Genomic DNA, 13,297 nt, shown 5'->3' with positions numbered 1-13,297 from the left:
TTTTTACATTTTATTAGGGGCTCATACAACTCTTATCGCAATCCATACATATACATACATCAATTGTATAAAGCACATCCGCACATTCCCTGCCCCAATCATTCTCAAAGCATTTGCTCTCCACTTAAGCCTTTGCATCAGGTCCTCTTTTTTTCCCCTCCCTCCCCCCTCCCCCCTCCCACTTTATCAATCTTTTATGGATCATACTTTGAGTATTGTATTTAAGAGAACCTTTGTCTAATGCAAAGACACACAGATCTTTATCCTTTGGGAAGTTTTATCAGACTTTACATTTAGGTCTCTGATGTATGGTGAGGATAGCTATGGAATATATACTGAAAGTATACGGCATGGATTGAAGTTCCTCTTCATTTGCATAGATAGCCAATTATTTCAGTCTCATTATCAAGAAGACCATTCTTTCTCCTTTGAATTGCCTTTGCATCTTTGTCAAAAACCAATTGACAATATGTATGTGGATCAATTTCTGGACTCTTTATCCATTTGTCTATTTTTATGCAAATATTACTTACAGTGTCATTAGTGTAGCCTTATAATAAGTTTTGAGGTTAGATAATGTTAAGTTCTCCAACTTTGCTCTTTCTTGACAGTTGTGTTAACTACTGAAGGTCCTTTGTATTTTCACATTTTAGAATTGGTTTGCTAATTTTTTTTGGTGGTGGGAGCTTGCTGGAGTAGTGATATATATATAAATATATATATACATTTTTTATTTAATCATTTTATTGGGGGCTGAGTAGTGAGATATCGATTGATATTGCAATAAATTTATAGACTAATTTTGGGGAAAACTGACATCTTAAAATATTGCTTTTAGTTCATGAACTTTGTATCTCCATTTAAATCTTCTTTAATTATTCCTAGCAATGTATCTTTAATCTGTGAGTTTATGGGTTGTTTACATATTTGGATAATTTTCACTCATCATCCTTTTTGTAGTTCTATTCCAGCCCATCTGGGGACTCTAGTCCCACATATATTATGTCTCTTGAAGTGGGCCTGCCTTCATTAGTGCTTGAGTGATCTTTATCAAACTTGTAATCTCCTATTGCTACGTATTCAACACACAACAACCAATCTACATTCAATTCCAAATAAGGAAGAAACTGACATTGTCAGTAATTTCACACTACTTAGATCAACAATTAATGTTCATGATCGTCAAGATCGCAAATGATACATTGCATTGGGTAAAACTGCCATAAAAGACCTCGAGGGTTTTTAACAGCAAAGAAGTTACTTTGATGACTAAAATGGGCCTGACCCAAGCCATCGTCTTCTGACCATGCTATCTGCATGCAAATGCTAGACAATGTAAAAAGGAAGACAAGAATTGATGGATTTAAACTGTGATGCTGGACAAAGAATATTGCATGCTGTCTACCAGCAACTACCATAAGAAACAATTCTGTTTTAGAAGACATTCCACAACAATTTTCTGTGGGTGAGAGAATGATGAGACTTCAGCTCACTTTTCTTGGATCCATCATCAGGAAAAGCAGTCATTTGGAAAAGTACATCATTGTTGGTAAGGTTGAGAGCAAAAATGAGTGAATGCTTCAGTAAGACTGATGGAAAAGATAACCAAACAATGGACTCACTCTAGGAACAATCAGGAAGAATACATAGGAACATACATTTCATTGTTACTTATAAGGTGGCTTATGTGTTGGGAACTGACTCAACTTCACTAGAGACTTCAACTTTCAATCATAATGGAGTAAAAGAAACTAGAATTAACATAGGAAAAAAATAAGGGGAAGTATTTTAAGATTTCTTACATAGTAGTGAAATAATTGATATTTATTTGAAATGAGGGAGTGCTGGTGGTGCAGTGAGTTAAGTGTTGGGTCACTAACTGCATAGTTGTCTGTTCAAACCCACAGCTGCTCGTTGGGAGGAAAATTAGGTCATCTGCCCTTTTGTGGCAAAATGAAAATTCTTAATATGGTTCCTCTATCCATGTTCCTGTAACTTTCATGAAATGATTGGGTGGGACTATACAAATAGGAACTATGTGGCACTAATAGAGGGGATTGCTTAAAGTTCCCACTCCCCTGGCTATAAGGATGAGCCATCTCAGAAGCAGGACAGAGAGAAATCCCAGGACCATCCAAGAAGAGCCACCAGTGTCGCACATTCAACATTTCTTTCTGAACTGGTGGAGGCCAAGACCAGGGGACAGAGACTGGAGACCAAGGCATTGGACCATAAGCTGTTCTGAGACTATGAGACTGTGAAGCAGAGCATCTGGTGGGCTTCCTGGCCTATGGAGACAGAGGCCAAAGAGAACATGGATGAAAGGCTGAGGACCAAGGAGAGACCTGGTTGGTGGCTAAGGACCACTGACAGTCTCCCTAATGTTTTCTGATCTGGCTTGTGATTACCTCGGAGCTTCCCTAATAAAATGAATGAATATTATCGGTGACATTATCTATGTACCCTTTGTGATTTCTTATCAAACCCAACAGAAAAGTAGAGTATCATGTGAGGAATGGTTGATGTCAGAGGAGGGTAAAAAACAAGATGAAGGGTTAATCTGGGTATAACTAGAGAAACAAAATCCATGGAAACTCATATATACACAAGAGAGAGTTTCATATAAAGGGTAAGTATACATTAAGAAAGCATCCCTTAGGGGTGAAGACGGTGTAGTATGGAAGAGACCAGACCAAAACCAGGGATGTACATGGTAGACAATGGTGGAGGAGGTGGGGAAAGGAAAACAAAAGGATGAATACAAGGAAGAAAAGGGTAGTGGGGTCATGGGGCATTAATCCACCCAAGGGGAGGGTATTGTTTATATCTCCACAGGGAAAGTGGGACAAGACTTCAACCCAGTGTCGCAAGGTGTGAATGCAATATCCCGGCGTGGAGGAGGGAACCAGTGGAGAGGTCTGGGAGGCTGGCCCCAGCACCATAAATTAAGTGGATTCCTGCCCTTCCCCGAAAAGAATTTGTTCCAAAGGACATTGACTCTGCAGCTCCGGGAGATGGACATATCTGATCAGAGCACACGGGAGCAGATGAAGGGGCAGGAGGAGAGAATGGAGCACAGCCTGGCCCACCAGGCCGTGATGATGATGTTCCTGAGTAGAGCAGCCAGTCCACAGAGAGAACAACATGGCTGGCCCTACTATGAGACATGATGCCCCTCAGTGACTAAGGGCGATACAGGGGACAGCACCGGAGACACAGTGTGGGAATTGCACCTGACCTGATCCCACCACACCGAGGCAAATCACTGGGGGAGTGCAGCGGAACAGCAAGGGAATGGAGTGGCAAGGTCCCCAGGGAATGCTGAAAGTGGACTTTGGGGCCAGGGCGTGGTGCCCCAACAGACTGGACTGGAAAACGCTCCTAAGGGCCAGCAAACGATCCTTGAATGAACTACAAGCCTTTCTTTTGTGAAGTGTTTTGTTTTGTTCTTTGTCAGCGGTTTGTTTTTATTGTTTTGTTGTCTGGATGTATACTGTTGCTTTGTTTTCCTCTGTCTTGTTTTCGTGCATGTTAGTGACTCCACAGGTCTGTCTGAATAAGACAGGCTGGATGAACTATCTGGAGGAAAAACAAGGGGACCGACAGTTTCGGGGGACTTGGGGTGGGGGGGTAAGGAAGTGGTGTTAACAAACCCAGGGACAAGGGAAAAACATGGGACCCCAAATGGTAGAGAAGGGGGAGTGGCAGGCATGGTGGGAAATGATCAAGGGTAAGGTTGCTTAGAGAAGAGGTATACTCTAGCCCAGGTGGCCATGAAGCATGGTAGTAGGGCAGGAGGAAAGTCAAGGGAGATGGAGGAAAGAGCTAGGAGTCAAAGGGCATTCATGGAGGTCTAGACAAAGACATGTACATGCAAATATATATAGGAGGATGGGGAAATAGATCTATGTGTCTAGATTTATAGGTCAAGTATTAAGGTGGCGGAAGGACCTTGGGCCTCTACTCAAACACTCCCTCAATGCATGAATACCTTCTTTTATTAAATTGGAACTCTATGATGCTCACTCTCCCGACACAACGGCTGGAGCCAAAGTGGGTGAACAAGTAAATGTGGTGAAGAAAGCTGATGGTGCCCGGCTATCAAAAGAGATAGTGACTGGGGTCTTAAAGGCTTGAAGATAAACAAGCGGCCATCTAGCTCAGAAGCAAAAAAGCCCACATGGAAGAAGCACACCAGCCAGTGCGATCACGAGGTGCCAAGGGACCAGGTATAAGGCATCATGCAAAAAAAAACAACAACGATATAAGTGTGTGTATATATGTGTATATGTATATGTATATATATACCATATTAAATGAAGGGGGAAGTGCAGAGTGGAGACCCAAGGCCCAAGTGTCGGCCAATGGAGAGCCCCTCATAGAGGCGTTTAGGAGAGGAGATGGGTTAATTAGGGTGCGAGGTAGTACCAATGGGGAACACAGCTTTCCCCCGGATCCTGGATGCTTCCTCCCCCCAACTACCATGATCCGAATTCTACCTTGCAGGCCTGGATAGGACAGAGGCTGTACACTGGTGCATATGAAGGCTGGAGGTACAGGGAATCCAGGGTGGATGATACCTTCAGGACCAAGGGTGTGAGGGACGATGCTGGGAGAGTGGAGGGTGAGTGGGTTGGAAAGGGGGAACTGATTGCAAGGATCCACATGTGACCTCTTCCCTGGGAGAGGGACAGCAGAGAAGGGGGAAGGGAGACTCCGGAAAGGGCAAGATATGACAAAATAACGAGGTATAAATTACCAAGGGCACATGAAGGAGGGGGGAAAGGGGAGGGAGGGGGAAAAAAAAGAGGACCTGATGCAAGGGGCTTAAGTGGAGAGCAAATGCTTTGAGAATGATTGGGGCAGGGAATGTATGGATGTGCTTTATACAATTGATGTATGTATATATATGGATGGTGATAAGAGTTGTATGGGTCCCTAATAAAATGTAAAAAAAGAAAAGAGGAGAAAAAAATTATTAGGGCAGGGACTGTACAGATGTGCTTTATACAATTGATGTATGTATATGTATGAACTGTGATAAGAATTGTATGAGCCCCTAATAAATTGTTAAAATTAAAAAAAAAAAGAAAAGAAAGCATCCCAACCCAGTGCTGTCCAAGCCCATAAGTCCAACATTAGCCCATATGTCTAACACTGATTTACAAAGTCCTCCTCAATCTCACAAAACACACACAATGACGTCAACTGCAGGAGGAAAGCCAAATCAGTGAGTGTGTAAGCATCACAGATTTGGCAGGGGCTACATTGGGGTACATTGGGGTAGGTCCATGAGGCTTCTCCTCAGGTATGTCTTGCAGGAAGTGAGCCTTGCCAGCTGAAGCAGGGATCTGGCTAAGGCAACTGCACTCTGGTCCAATCATTAGAGAGCAAGAGACCCAAGAACAAGAAAGGTGTGGCTCACCAAGCCATTAATCTCTCTGCCCTTCAATTAATTCAACATGTGTTTATCGGTCAGGTTGGCACAATAAACCTTAACTATCTCAGAGGGTGAATGTACCGTATATACTTGTGTATAAGCTGTTTTTCCATACATTTTTAATGCAGTTTTTTTGTAAAATTAGGTGCCTCGGCTGATGTTCAGGTGGGCTTATACACGAGTGTATAGGTATATCTTATGGACTGGTGAGGGCTTGGATTCCCTTTTTCCTTGTGTAGTCAGAGGAGGTCATATGTGCCTTACCGCCACGCCATGTTCACACCCTCTAAGAAGCAGTTCTACTCGGTCCTATAGGGTTCTGTGGGTCATAATCAACTTGATAGCAGTGGATTTGGTTTTTTATTTGAAATAAGAAAAAAAAGTTGAAACATCCAAAAGCTAAATGGGAGAAGATGTATTATAGTTTCTCAATTAAAAAAGGCTTGATAGTTAGGAGTGGTAAATTTGCTAATAGTCAATAGTAGAGTTGCTGTTCCTGTATTATTCATAATTTCTTTTGACTCAGTGTATAAGGGGGCTTCAAAAAGTTCCTGGAAAGATAATATTATTTCAAAACTTTTCTGAAGTTCCCTTGTACAAGAATATATAGTGCCTATGGAGAAATGGAAAACAAATAAAATGTTTTTTTTCCCCTCTGGAGGAATTGTGCAAAATCTATGCTCACACATTTAAAAATGGCTCTGGTTTATTGACTGTTAGGAAAACTAGCCCCAGTTATATTCTAAAATGTCTTTTAAGACTTAAGAAAATTAACAACAAATAACAAAACCTTCAACATCTATCTTTGTGCCAGACATGCAATATTTTGTTATTGCCAATTCGTTAAGAAAAAATTCTGTCAGTATTATCATTGCATTTCACAAATCAGGAAACTGCAGCTCAGAGACACTATAATTTACTAAAGATCATGACTTGAAATAAATAGATGACGTGAAAAAGTGAATCTCCATCTATAAGCGAAGCCCTTGTAACACTGAAAGTCCCTAACAAAAGATTCTAAACCTCAATGGAACTAGACCGCTTCTGATTTTCCTTTTTTAAATTAATAACTGTATATAACTTTGTATAAACTGAAGATAGGATAAGAACACCAGCTTTACTTTCTGATTAACTCACTCAAACCAAACTCATGGTCACTGACTCAATTCTGATTCATAGCAACCCTATCCGACAGAGAAAAACTGCCACTGTGAGTTCCCGAAGTTATAAATCTTTTTTTCACATTGGGTGGCTATGGGTTTAAACAGCTCAGCACATAACCCACTAGACCACCAGATTCCTTAACTTACTTTCTAGGTTAAATACATTAATTCTACTTTCTGATATGAATTACAGCAGGCAAGATAATAACGTGAGAGTTACTGAATGATGATGTCATTCATGCTTATGTAAAGGTAGTGTCATCTATCAGCGTCCCAGCTCAGGAGTCTGGAATGGGGGCTTGCGCAGTTCATCAGCCTTCCTGCTTCTAACTTAGAGCCCTTCCTTATCCCCACTTCCAGATGACTTAGGAGCTCCAGGCGGGCTCATTATCAAGTGATATGCAGTTCTTGAAGTCGAAAAGGCCAGGGTTTCAAGTCCACTCAGACGCACTCAGAAGAAAAACTGTGATTTATGTCTAACAAAGCAAGCCACTGAGTAGCCAATGGAGCACAGTTCTTCTCTAACCAACATGGAATTGACAAGAGTCAGAATTAACTAATGACAACTGTCTTCTTTTACATTCTCAACTAAGTCAACACTTTGCTTGTTCTTTATAGTTATCTTTTCTGTTCTTCCAGAAACCAAATCTGATTCTACTTTCTTTCTCCATAAAATCTTTCAAGTGTTTGGATAAATACCTCAGGTTTCTTCCGATCCTGTCTGATCTAGTCCCACCCACAGTTCTTTCGCTTGTGCTTATTTCTTTTAGAGCAGGACATTTAGAACTATCTGTTCTTATGTTGACACTTTGTGTTTACTATTCTATGCCACTATGTCCTCTAGAGAAAACCAACGTCATTCCTATGTGTATATAAATATAGGTTTACATCAAGAAATGGCTCATCTAGTTGTTGTTTGTTGTTGTTGTTGTTGTTATTGTAGTTAGGTACCTTTGAGTCACGTCGGACCCATAGCAACCCTATACACAGCAGAAGAAAACATGACATGTCCCTGCACCACCCTCACAATTGTTCCTATGCCTGAGCCCATTGTTGCAGCCAAGGTGTCACGCCCTCTCTTTGAGGGCCTACCCCCCTTTTTGATGCCCCTCTCCTGACCAAGCCTGAAGTCTTTCTGCAGGGACTGGTCTCTCCTGATAACATGCTCAAAATATGCCATCCTTGCCTGTAAAGAACATTCTGGCTGTACTTCTTCAAAGATAGATTGGCTTATCTATGGTATTTTCAATATTCTTCTTTGGCACTGCAATTCAAATGCATCGATTTTTCTTCGGTCTTCTTTATATTCAACTTTGTTCAACTTTCTTTGCATATGAGGCAGTTGAAAATACCATGGCTTGGGTCAGGTGCACTTTAAGTCTCAAAGCAACATACTTACTTTCCAATATTCTAAAGCGGTCTTGTGCAGCAGATTTACCAAATACAACTTGTCTTTTTTTGTTTTTTAACAGTTTTATTGGCATTTTACCCACATATCACACTATTCAATAGTTCAATCATATCAAGAATTGTACCATCTTTACCACATCAATTTTAGAATAGTTTCTTCTTCCTTGTACTCATTGCTATTCATGTAATTTTTCTTCAAGTTTGACAAAAATATACACATCATTCTCCAATTTAACAATTTCTCCATGTAAAATTCAGTGTCACTGATTATACCCTTTGTGTTGTACAACCATTAGTGATAGCCCGTGTAAGGTAGTTATATAATCTGGTGTAAACTTGTGAAGGGGTGGAATCTAGCCTGTCACTCAGGTCGCAGCTTGATGGCTTCATTTGGAGGCACCATGGAGATATAGCTCACTGGAGGCCAGATACAGACAGACTCTCTCTGCTTTGTCTTTCCTGCTGACAGGACACATGAGCTACGCTAGAGTCCTGGAGCTGCAGGAGCCGCATAGAGACCCATGCCAGCACAAAGATGCTTACACCACCACTGGATCTACAAAACTTTGCACCCACTAGCCTGTGATCTTCCTGCATTTGGCATCATTGCATGTGTTTCATGAGTCTGAAAGTAATTTATAGATTGGGATTAGACATATGGGCTATTATCAAACTTATGGACTTGATCTGGACAGGGCCAAGATGTTTTCTCAATATTCAAGTGCTCTTGTATATAAAGCTCTTTCTTAAACACATATGAGCACCTATGAATTTGTTTCTCTCGTCTACCGCGACTAACACACCTTGCAACTGGTCTTTTGATCGCTTGCCTGATGCTTCTTCGAGCACTGTGGATCCAAGCAAGACAAAATCCTTGATAATTTCAAATTTTTCTCCATTCCTCATGATATTACTTATTAATAAAATTATAAGGACTTCGGTCTTTACATTGAGTTGAAATCCATACTGAAGGTTGTCATCCAGTAAGTGCTTCGTCGTAAGTCTTCCTCATTTTCAGCAAGCAAAATTGTGTCATCTGCATGTCTAAGGTTGTTAATAAGCCTTCCTCCAGTCCTAAAGCCACATTCTTCCTCTTTGATTATTTGCTTAGTATATAGATTGAATATGAGAGGATACAACCCTTATGCACACCTTTCCTGATTTAAACTACGCAGTATTCCCTTGTTCAGTTCACACAACTACTTCTTGACCCATGTACAATTTCTGAATAAACACAATGAAGTGCTCTGAAATTCCCATTTTTTCCAGGTTACTCACAGTTTAGTGTGGTCTACACAGTTGAATGTCTTTGTATAGTCAAGGAAACACAATTAATTGAACAAACTATGTTGGGTCACATCCAAAGAGAATCCTGGCCCAGCCAACTTGACAGAAAACCTAATCATGGTCTACCCCGATGTCAACTTGGCACCTGTACATATCTCCTTAAACAATACATAATCTCCAACAAAGACAAATAAAAAGGTCTACTTGAGCCTGCTTCAGTTGGGGGAACATGGTAAGACCAGTGGAATGCTTCCCTAAGCATGTACCCACCGCTGCACTTCATTTGCTGTGAAGCGAGGCTCTTGTTCCAAGGTGATGCTGTACAGGATACTACGCCAGTGGGCAAGATATTATGGAAGTCCATGAATGGTAATTTTGACAGAAGCATTGTGTGAAGGAAAGGAAAATCCAGAGTTAGTGTCTGTTCTAAGAAGAACAAACTGCTACCCTTCCCTTGATGGAACTGGTCCTTTGTAATCAACCTGCCACCAAATTGCTGGCGAATCTCTTCGAGAAATGGTCTCATATTATCTTGGGCTCAGAGTTGGTGTCGGCTGCTGGAGGACTGGTCACTCAGCAGTGGCAGTAACCAAGTCAGCCTTGGTGAGTGGAAGTGCATGCTGCTGAGCCCATGCGTAGCCTCCATCTCTGCCACCACGGCCAACCACTGGGCAATGCAGGAGTATCTTGAGAAAGAGGATGTCTGGTTTCCAAAGATACTTCCAAAGAATGTTATCCTGTTCACTTGACTAAACCCTCATCTGCAGAAGTAACCCTTCGGTGAGCATTCACATAATGCCTTGAGAATGATTGGGGCAGGGAATGTATGGATGTGCTTTATACAATTGATGTATGTATATGTATGGATTGTGGTAAGAGTTGTTTGAGTCCCTAATAAAATGTAAAAGAAGAAAAGAGAAAAAAATGATTAGGGCAAAGACTGTACAGATGTGCTATATACAATTGATGTATGTATATGTATGAACTGTGAAAAGAATTGTATCAGCCCCAATAAATTGTTTAAAAAAAAAGACAGAAATATCTTCACTTTTTTAACACCCATTTAGAGTTGTATCCACATTCCTCTTCCCCCAAGCCTTTTTGTCACCTATTTTCCAATCATGCTCCTTCCAAACCCTTGACCATCCAGTTAAACCATTTTCCACAGCCCGTGAATTAGTGTACAGTCACATATTTAGCCATTTGCCTTCCAAGCAAAACAAACAACCAGATGTACTGCTCAAAGTTCTGCCCACAGGGAGGGTTTCCCTTCACCCCTGTCCTTCAGAGAGGTCTCAGAAGAGGACTGTAGTGCTGCTGCTGCCCCCTTTCAAGTGATACCTGCATATGGTACAGAAACATCAATAAACCAAACGTGGTTTTTCTCTTTCTTAGTCAATTGATTATGAGGAACTCCCCATTAGAGGCCGCAGCAACAGACTGGGAGACAGATAGCATGGTGGCAGGAGCAGAGACTCTAGGCATTTAGGTCACTTCTTCAGGCAGCTTACTTGTACCTTCAGGGTCTCTCTAGTCTGGTCTCATATATACCATGTTCATTGAATGATGTAGGCCTGTGGTGCACATCCAACGTTTGACTCCGTGGGTCAGACAACACCCAGTTCATGCTGGGCAGCTCAGGCTGCATGGTGACTCCTGGTGAGGCATTCAGTCTCCACTGAGTCCCAGTAACAGGCCAGTAGGTCTCTTTCAAAGGGAGAGTCATTGTCTGCAGACGATGATAGAACTTTGCCCCCAAATGCTAAGGGTCTGCACTATGATTCACCAATAGAAGCCTGTCATAGACTCCAAACTATATTTCTCTGTTACTGACACCTCAGGTATCACTGGATCAGCTGGATCACATGGTCCAAATGGCAGAGCTGCTGGCATGGAAGCTTGATCCTGTAGCTGAGCCCTTCCCTTGTTCTGGGTCCCATGTAAAACTAGTAGCTTTTCAGTTATTTGATATAGGCTGGAGTAGCTCAGCTCAATGAGGGATATGTTGCCTTCAGAATCCATATTGGTCCACCAGATGTTGTGCCTCCTTTTTAATCATGGGAGGGACCAGATACAATAACTTATCATTCACTTTAGTAAGGATATCTGGGCCCCACACCACTGGGCCCCAGAAATGTCACAGAGGTGGAAGGTGCTGCCTTGATTAAATTAATGTTCTGTAATTTACATATAGGGTTTTTGTTTGTTTGTTTGACATATAGGTTCTAATATCCATTGCAATGGCTATGCAGAAATTCGTGATTAAAGGGTTTACTAAGGAGGGTGAACAAGTTGTAATGTCAGTGAGAAATGCTCAGGACGGAGCTACAAAGTTCTCTCAAGTTGTCAAAAAAACGTCCAAAGGGCATACCACTCTGCTATAAGCCTCAGCCCAAAGCCATTCGGCTTAAACTCAATTTGGGCAGCAAATCCAGCTCACTGAGCTAAATGCCCAGAGGCACCCTATTCCAGTAAACCTTGGCCTGAAGACACACAGCTCCATTTCCATGTGTCAGCAAAAGACCCACTTCCCCAATCAAGTGACCAGAGGCTTCCCATTCCACAAGCCATCCTCCTGCCCAACACACTCATCTTTACTTGCTCTGTGGTTGTGAATTCCATGACTCTGTTAAATGCTCTGGCTCCTGGTTCTGCTGCTGCCCTCTGATGTTGTAGTTACCTCTGGATCCAGGAGGTTCACTGTGCATGTATCTCAGGTCCAGAGGATGTGCTCCATTCTGGGATCCTGCTGATAATGAGATTCCTCTTCCTATGTTTTAGATGACCCATTTTATGGTATTCCAGAGAATCCTGTTTGCAATAATTCACAGATGAATCTTAATAATATCTTTCTCTTCTGTACTACTAGATGCATACATTGAAAAGTCATTGGATGTTGGTTAGAGATTTTGCCTAGAAGAGCCACATCAAATAACTGCAAGTAGCTCCACTTAAAAAAAAAATAATTTTATTGGGGGCTCATACAACTCTTATCATGATCCATACATCCATCCATTGTGCCAAGCACATTTGTACATTTTTTGTCTTTATCATTCTCAAAACATTTGCTTTCTACTTGAGCCCTTTGTATCTGCTCATCATTCCCCCCCCCCTCCCCGCTCCTGCTCCCCCTCTCTCTTGAACCCTTGATAATTTATAAATTATTTTATTTTGTCATGTCTTATACTGTCTGATGTCTCCCTTTACCCACTTTTCTGTTGTCTGTCCCCCAGGGAGGAGTTTATATGTGGATCCTTGTAATTAGTCCCCCCTTTCTACCCTACCTTCCCTCTACCTTCCTGGTATCACTATTCTCACCACTGGTCCTAAAGGGATCATCTGTCCTGGATTTCGTGTGTTTCCAGTTCCTATCTGTACCAGTGAACATCCTCTGGTCTAGCCAGACTTGTAAGGTAGAATTGGGATCATGATAGTGGGGGTTGGAAGGGGGCTTGGGGGGAGGAAGCATTTAGGAACTAGAGGAAAGTTGTGTTTCATTGTTGCTACACTGCACCCATCCTGACTGTCTCATCTCTTCCCCACGACCCATCTGTAAGGGGATGTCCAGTTGTCTACAGATGGGCTTTGGGTCCCCACTCTGCATTGTTCCTCATTCTCAATTATATATTTTTTGTTCTTTGATGTCTGATACCTGATCCGTTCGACACCTTGTGAACACACGGGCTGGCGTGTTTCCATGTGGGCTTTGTTGCTTCTGAGCTAGAAGGTCACTTGTTTACTTTTAAGCCTATAAGACCCCAGATGCTATCTATATCTTTTGATAGCCAGGCACGATCAGTTTTTTCACATTTGCTAATGTACCCGCTTTGTCTTCAGTGATCATGGCGGGAAGGTGAGCATCATGGAATGCCAGTTTAATAGAACAATGTGTTCTTGTATTGAGGGAGCACTTGAGTGGAGGCCTAATGTCCATCTGTGACCTTAATACTAAACCTATAAATATATGCACATAGATATATTTCTCCATCAAAATATA

This window comes from Tenrec ecaudatus, chromosome 3 (assembly GCF_050624435.1).
Source record: "Tenrec ecaudatus isolate mTenEca1 chromosome 3, mTenEca1.hap1, whole genome shotgun sequence".
Taxonomy (NCBI): Eukaryota; Metazoa; Chordata; class Mammalia; order Afrosoricida; family Tenrecidae; genus Tenrec; species Tenrec ecaudatus.
Note: the sequence above shows the minus strand (reverse complement) of the source record.